General features: G+C 40.5%; 1 long non-coding RNA gene across 1 annotated transcript; it reads right to left on the bottom strand.

Annotated features, from left to right (window-relative positions):
* Nucleotides 1–7,242: 7,242 nt before the first annotated feature.
* On the bottom strand, nucleotides 7,243–8,040 carry LOC144017626 (uncharacterized). The gene is made up of 2 exons (XR_013283223.1): nucleotides 7,868–8,040; nucleotides 7,243–7,798 (listed from the first exon to the last, which is right to left on the bottom strand). It is a non-coding gene; the product is annotated as an uncharacterized LOC144017626 (long non-coding RNA).
* Nucleotides 8,041–8,231: the final 191 nt, after the last annotated feature.

Below are 8,231 nucleotides of genomic sequence, written 5' to 3'. Positions count from 1 at the left end.
AACCAGCAGTGGGATAGACTCATTCAAGGCAGTTTAAAATTCATCCCAGCAGTATAAATCCCATGACCTCTTGTTACTGGCGCTCATAAAATGAGCCCCTAACTATCTGTGGTGGTCACATGACGTGGGGTTAGTTGCTGTTTAACCATAGGCAGTAAACTCTCCTTGCACAAAATCTCCTGCAGGTCCAATCTGGGCCACTTTAGGCTTGTAAATAAACTTTGAGGCAGTGTTATGGAAACATGGTGTTAGTCAGGGAACCACAACTGATCTGTTTATCATGGTTGTTTTTAATGTTGGCCCTGGTGGTGTTGTAAACTCTGCTGTGTGGTTGAGTGTCCTTGAATGAACTATTAATGATTATTTCCCACAGATTTTTTTTTTTTTTTTTTTTTTTTTACACAAATACACAACTTTCCCCGTTTTATTTTTTTAGTGTAACAAAACTTGTTTTTTTTCACTCACTCACTCACTCACTCACTCACTCACTCACTCACTCACTCACTCACTCACTCACTCACTCTCACAAGCTTACATCATGCAAGGTACCATTGGAGCTAAAAATCAAGCATTGTCGCCTCGGAGTGACATCATATAAATGTGCTTTTCTATTGGCTGCTGCTAGATGACATCATTTCTGAGTGACACACTTTCAAACGTCCTTAAATCTACTTAAAATCACATTTAAAATCATCCCTGAAGACTCGTGCATTAAATTAATTACTAAAGACTAAAACGAAGGACATTTTCGCTGTAATTATAGCTAGTTAGTTTCCGTTAATTTCCGTAATTTTGTTTTTATTTAATTTCGTTAGCGAAACTATTTTTGAATTTTAGTTTTTTTCATTAGTTTTTGTTCACTAAAATAACCTTGGTGGTGACATGGCATGTACCACACTAAACTTGGACTAGAGAAAACGATGGAGATACGTGACGAAGATTGAAAAGAGAATTGTTGACAAGCACGTTAAAGGTAAAAGTCTATAAGATCATCTCCAAGCAACTTGATGTTTCTGTGACTACTGTGTCCTTGCCACCAAGGGACTCACTAAGGCCGCCATATTTCAAGCACAGTTTACAAGCAATTATTTTTTTTTTTGGTGTCCACGGCCTACTTTCCAAAGTTAAACATAGTTTGCTGCGAAGGATGAGTCTCACCACCCACTATTTTTTTGCTGAATCTTGGAAGCAATCCATAGAAAGTTATTCCTCTCTTGTTAGGTTTGCGGTCGTGAGTGGAGTGTGTAGCCTCTTTGTCATTTTTTGACCTCACCATAATTACACAAAAGCCCCATTGGTGATCAACAGACGGATATCCAGTATTGATGATTGTGTGTGGAATGACTGAAAACACAATAGTCTTTTGTCTGTGGCCAGTCTTCTGTCTTGTCTTGCATCTGAACACGGATTCCAGCGTGTGGGGGCAGGTGCGGGTGCAGTCGGTGGCGTTGACAGTTGCAGGCCAAAGCGGCCCCCAGGTGTGGACTTGATGGATGCACAGCAGGAACATTGGGCACCAGATGCCAATAGGCACCCTCGAGCTCACTTGGAGCTTCAATATTAACCTGCGCCCGTGTGTGTGTTGTGTATTCGATATCCTTAATATCCAGCTTAAGCTCCGTGTACTAGTATGCCTTTTGTCCTCACCAATAAGACAATTCACCACACAAGTAGAATGATTTTCTTGAACAAGATTCTTGCTGCAGGTTAATTGGGCGCTCCAAATTGTCCCTGTGAGTGTGAGTGGTTGTTCGTCTCTGTGTGCCCTGCGATTGGCTGGCAACCAGTTCAGGGTGTACCCCGCCTGATGCCCATAGTCAGCTGGGATAGGCTCCAGCACCCCCCGTGACCCTTGTGAAGAATAAGCGGTTCAGAAAATGGATGGATGGAAGTTTCTTGCTTATAAAGGTTTTTCTCCACTGCTGTAAATTAACAGTTACTACATGTTTCTAGTGAAACCGTTAACTTGCACGCTACTAGCGCTACTAGTGAAGTTCTAAAAGATGACTATAGTCCAATTTTAACATATGCTAATGGTATGCAATTGTCAACTAGTGCACAGTTTTGTTTCAGGAGTAACATGTAGGCAGCAACTAGTAAGAAAGATAGCATGCTCATGCATAACTTTCCATAAAGTCATGTGAGCATTTATCCATTAGCCTTAATTGTTAGAAAGTTAGACAATTCACCACACTAGTACAATGACTGGATCGTACTAGTAACATTTTTCCACTATTGCCTTCCACTACTATATAATATTTCTGCACACTAGTGGGACAAATTTAGCATACCAGCAGTACCTTACATATTAGACTACCAGTGGGTGTGTGGGTGCTACTAGTACTGTCCAGGAAGCTACTACTTTGTGACACATGCTTAGTAGTTTTACTAGTGCAACACTAGTTAACTAGTAATCTTTAGCTGACTACTAGTAGGCCACTAGTGGAAAGGAAAAATCCCTTACTAGTAATTCTACTAGTGCACTGAATTACTACAAAGCAGTAAGGGCAAAGAACATACTTGTTATGTGCTGAGGTTGGATGCCAAAAAACGACACAAATAAGATTTTAACTATTTATTCACATCGAGAGGCGTGGAACAAACTTGACTAGACGAGAAACAACGAGTGTTACACAGAGGAACAGAGGTAATAATCCGACAAAAACACACACTTCTCAGACCGGCTTATATAGACAACGAATAAATCTGATAGGCTGTGGCTAGACATGTGGGTAACAGGACTGACATGGTATTATCTGATTGGTTATTGACCAGATAAAGAGATTAAAGATTCCTGACATCACATAGCTTCTGACATGACATAGTTTAAGACCGGTGGAAACTAGATGCTGGTTACATCAGTTCAAAACAGACACGACCTCACGGTCATGACCCAAACATAAACCCTGCATGACAGTAAACAGAACCCTTACATGACCCTAGTCATGACAGTAAGCATAAGCCTTGCATGACCGTAAACATATCCCTTACATGACCCAAACATATTCCTGTCATGCCCTTGCATGACCCAAACATAACCCTGGCATGACCCAGTTATGACAATACTAGTACATGGACCTTCAGCTGGGTATCAAAATGATATCTTGACTATGACATACCAGCACACTAGTAGGGCAATTATGGCATACTACTACATATTTCTCATAAGGCAAAACTACTAGTGGGCATTTTGGTGCTGATAGTAGGACCCAAAAGGCTATGAGTGTGACAGATGCCTAGTACTGTTACTATTCTAGAACAGTAGATTGCTGGTAATGTTTGCATACCAGTAGGCCAAGAGTGCTAGTAGAAGTAAAAAAATGTTACTAGTGCACCCTAATCATTAGACGAGTGCATTCAATTGAAAGCTATTGATGGGTATTTTGGTGCTACTAGCTGCATCCAGGAGGCTACTAGTGTGTGATACATGCCTCTCAGTTGAGCCTAGTGATGATACTAGTGCTGCACAGTAGTTTACTAGAAGTTGGTAATTGTGTACTAGTGGGCCAAAAGTGACACTAGTAGTGGGAAAATACTAGTAAGACACAGTCATCTTATTAGTGCGCCCTAGTCATTCTACGGCTGTGCGGAAGTGTCTTACTAGTGTAGACAAGAGCATGTAAGGCTCATTAAATAGATTTTAGACTTCTCTTGTGGTCAACATATCATTTTAATCAGTGGGAGTCACACTCCAATCTAGCACGTCTCTGCAGGGCAGGACAAAGCAAAGACAGGACGCTAATAGGAAATAATGACCAGCGGTGACTGCAGTATTTTTACCCTGTTCTATCCCATGAGAAAACTGTGCATGAGTAGCACTTCTTGTGTTTTAACAGAATGGAGTGGATGTTAGGTAACCTCCTCCAAAAGTATTGTGTTCCCAATTTAGGGACGCGGTCATGGCAGCTTAGAATGTTTACATAGCTCTGATGCAAAACGATTATTATTTTTTTTAAATCCGAATCCATATGATTAAGACTGATTAAGGGAAACAAAATCAGCACAGTCATCGTATCTGGAAATTGTGAGTGATTTTACATGTGAACACTATTATGGGAATAAATATTGGTGGATAAGAGGTTCCAAGTGCAGCAAGTTACCATGGTAACAATATGCCTGTATTATGAACAAGCATGACAAGTTGGAGTAGTAGTGTTATATTTGTATGTAGACTGTATTGATAGAAGTATTGGGACACCTCACTATTACACCTACAGGAAGTGAAATGGATGAATGGAACCTCGTTTCTACAAATTAGATTGTGCCAATTGTGTCCATTTCATAGCGAGACACACTTGTGAGGTCAAAGGTCACTAATGAAAGGAACATCTGATTGCAGTTTTTTGTTCTTTTAGTTGCTTTTATTTACTACTATTGTGTTCAATGGGATTTAGGTCAGGGCTCCAGCTGGTTGCTTAAGATGATTTTACAATGTAGTGCCCAAACATCAGTGCCAGGAACTATGCTGTGCTTCATTGCCACCTTGTTGTATTTATAGGCAATTAAACGTAGGGCATCGTCTCAATTCCCTGCGAATAGCTGTGTCCGATTTTTCCATGTACATTTCAAACAGCACCAACACATGAAACAACCCAAAATGTACATAATTTTACAAATGTCAACTCTTGACAGTAAAAACATTGACATGAACAACAATCAATAAATGAGGCAAATATTAAATATGTTGTGATGGTCCTGGCCGAACTGGCACTGGTCATCTTCTATTCCAACATCCAACCAAAAACTCACAAGACAGCAGCTATGCACTACTTTTATCCAAATTAACTCATTTAGCAAATAACAGAAGATGCAAAAAAAAAAAAAAAAAAGTGAATTAGAATATGTCAAATCGTACGTCAGGGCAAAAAAAAATAAAAATTGTTCAAGCAACTGCACATAGCTCCCAAAACTCAACACGTGAAGGCACGTATGTCAAATGTATTCTATTTTGATGCCATCTTGCAACGATGGCTTTAATGTACTTCCTGAAACCTGTTCCTCCCCACACATTTCTGATAAGGCCGAAGCAAGGCAGCCTGGTGACTAATAAAGGGAGGAGCTCTCGTCACGTCGTTTAATGCAGCAAAAATATGATCGGAAGCATTTTTGTAAGGTTATGTTCTACCGATTGTTCTGCTTTCTTGTCATTGCAGTGAACATTCTGCTCTGGGTTTATTTGAACCACCATGGGACAGATGATCGTCATTTTTACAAGGGACTATTTGCAGCCATTTTATCCTGATCATCAAAACAGCAATCTCACTTCCAATGAACGTTGAAAGCCACTTAAAAAAAAAAAAAGGCTCATAAACGCCACAGAAAATGCTGATCAGTTATGCTATCAAACTACTAACAATGTAGCAGAACGAGTCTATTTGTCTGTTAGATTTCCATGGCAACCACAGCTTTTATTGACGCGGTATACCAACAGGGCGTTGAAAGCGACAGACTGTATGTCCACTGGCATTTGAGAATTTTCACACTTTGTGTGTGGTGTCCAACAAACAGCATGCAGTCAGTCAGAGAACACAAGCGAGGAGAAATACCAACTTTTTTGCTGTCACGCTCTTATGTCAGAGACATTCGGAAGGCTTGCTGGCATCACGCCAAAACAAACTTGGCGCGTATATGCTAGTACATGAACACATGACTGTAGATGTGGAGGGAAAGTATCATTTGACCTGGAAAGATAACAAGAAATATATTTAGTTGAGCATAGAGAGCTCAGATTAACAAAGTTAAACATTAACAAAATTGTTTGTTTTTGTATGTTTGGTAGTACTGTAACATTTTCCACACAAGAAGAGGGAATGCTTCCAATTTGACTCAATGGCAAAAAAAGACTGAAGCATTCTTTCCGAGAAGTGAAATAAATCATCAGCCATGTTTGTGAGCTTACACATGTGATATGATGAACTAGAAAAATAGATGACCCTGCCCACCAGAAAGTTCCTGTGCATGCAACAATCAACTCTTCTCCTTGTTTACAAATCGAGAAAGAGATTTGGGAGTCACTGGAGAGTTGCTTCGGCATGTGTGCGCGCGCACAGCATTTGATTGGCAACAGGAAATGACAGCATCAGGCCCTCATGTGACAAAGCGAAGTGATAATGAAGGCGTTTCACCCTGGAGCTGGTAAATGCCAATATGTGTGAGCGTTCGCTTTTAAAAATAAAATGCACATGCTAAATATTTATCAGCGCTTGACCTCATTGTTTGCTCGTGTTGTGTAACCGGATATTAAAACTGAATTTAAGTTTTTGAAATGATATACTGAGAACTTTGTGATTCTAGGAAATAGAACAGATTGACAACAACACACAATAATACAGAATAAAGTTATAAAGTATCCAAAGTGCTCTGCCTGTAGGTGCTGGAGCGATTCAAATTGTAAATTGATCATTAAGCAGAGCAGTAAGCGAGCTGCATCAGAATCAGAAAGAACAACAAAAAAACAAACAAGTTGAGGAGCTTCATTTAGACAAGTTCTTTGACACCGCCTTGTGCCAAAAAACTATGTTATGAGTTGAAGAGCTTAATTTAAACAAAAATAGTGCTTTGACACTGTCTTGTGTCATCTTAGTGGCAAGGAACTATGTTGATGTGAGTTGAGGAGTTTCGTTAATACAAAAGCAATGCTTTGACATCTTCTTGCGTCACCTTGGAGCCAAGAAAGTATATTTATGAAGTTGACAAGTTTCATTGAGACAAAAGTGTTGCTTTTCTGCCCACTTGTGGCATGTTATTGAAGTGCATTTGAGCTTAATTTGGACAGAAATAGTGCTTCGACACCTTCTTGTGTCAGCTTAGTGCCAAGGAACTATATTGGTATGTGTTGAGGAGCTTCATTTAGCCAAAAGTAGTGCTTTGGCACCTTCGTGTGTAATTTTGGTGCCAAGTAAGTACGTTAATGCGTTAAAGAGCTTTATTTAGACAAAATTAGTGCTTTCTGCCAACTTGTGGCATCTTGTTGAAGTGCGTTGAGGAACTTCATTTAAGCAAAAGTAGTGCTCTGGTGCCTTCTCGGGGCGTCTTAGTGCCAAGGAACTCTGTTGAAGTGAGTTGAGGGGTTTAATTTAGTCAAAGGTGGAGATTTGCTGCCATCATGTGGCAAACCACCAAACAAAATTGTGACAAAAAGTAAATATACTGTACTGAAACACTGATCTCATCACAATATTTACTTGAATATGTGTACATGACTCATGACTATTGTATGAATTCAACACGTGGACACACGAGAACTTTTGCCATCCAGCATAACAGCATTTAATAGTTCTGCCTGTCACAACATCACAAACGTAGATAGATAACCAAAAATACATTATTTGTCATAAATAAATCGTTTTCAGGCCAATTTAATGAAACTAGATAATTTCCTCGAGCACACCTGATGATCTCAGATGAGGCGCAGTGTTTGGTGAAGCTTCAAGTCCTCAGAAAAGGCCTCCTTGAAAAGGTCGCCGGTTCAGTCCGGCCACAACAACTCAGTCAGGGCAGTCGGAGACTCGTTTCCCTCCCGCTTGACGATGGAATAGTTTGCAACCCGACCTGCTCCACAGCTGACATCTCCCCCATGCGCTTGGTATGACGACTTCCTCCTGAGCGGTCAGAGTGGAAGACTTTTGGGAGGATGAAGCAGCATCTGAGGGGGCCGGTGAACTTTTCTGGTCGTTGCTCACATGAGCGCTTCCGGCGAAGAGCAAGTTTGCCCCCGATCCAAGCGAAATTGCGCGCAGTGGCTGCACGGGGAGGGAGGTAAATACTTGGGATGGGAGCCAGCCTTCATCCTGCCTGTCTGTCACAACCAACCTGAACTTTAATTTCTCAGAAAGACACAAAGAAGCTCTTCTAAATTCTCACTCACCAGCCATTTGAATCACAAGAAGGCAGAACTCTCCTTTTAAGTGGGCGAGGCACCAAACAAGAACTAAAAACCACTGAGAATTTATCACAATACTTGGCGAGCGATACACAAGCTGAGCAATCTGGCAGACACTGACTTAAATCCCACAATCGCCAAACATCACAGAGCATAGTTCATAGTTCGCCGCAAAGTAAAGCAGAGTTCTAAGCCAAGCTCACTTCAAAGTAACATACCTCAAAGCAAAGTAACAAATGCAGGAAACTTGTAAAAACTATAAAACACAGGAAACTAAAAATAAAAGCGCACCAAAACAACACAGATGACAACAATGCTAGAAAAACAAAACATTTTGGCCGCATGGTTG

The sequence above is a fragment of the Festucalex cinctus genome, chromosome 4, assembly GCF_051991245.1.
Source record: "Festucalex cinctus isolate MCC-2025b chromosome 4, RoL_Fcin_1.0, whole genome shotgun sequence".
Taxonomy (NCBI): domain Eukaryota; kingdom Metazoa; phylum Chordata; class Actinopteri; order Syngnathiformes; family Syngnathidae; genus Festucalex; species Festucalex cinctus.
This window is presented reverse-complemented; position numbering and strand designations above follow the sequence as displayed.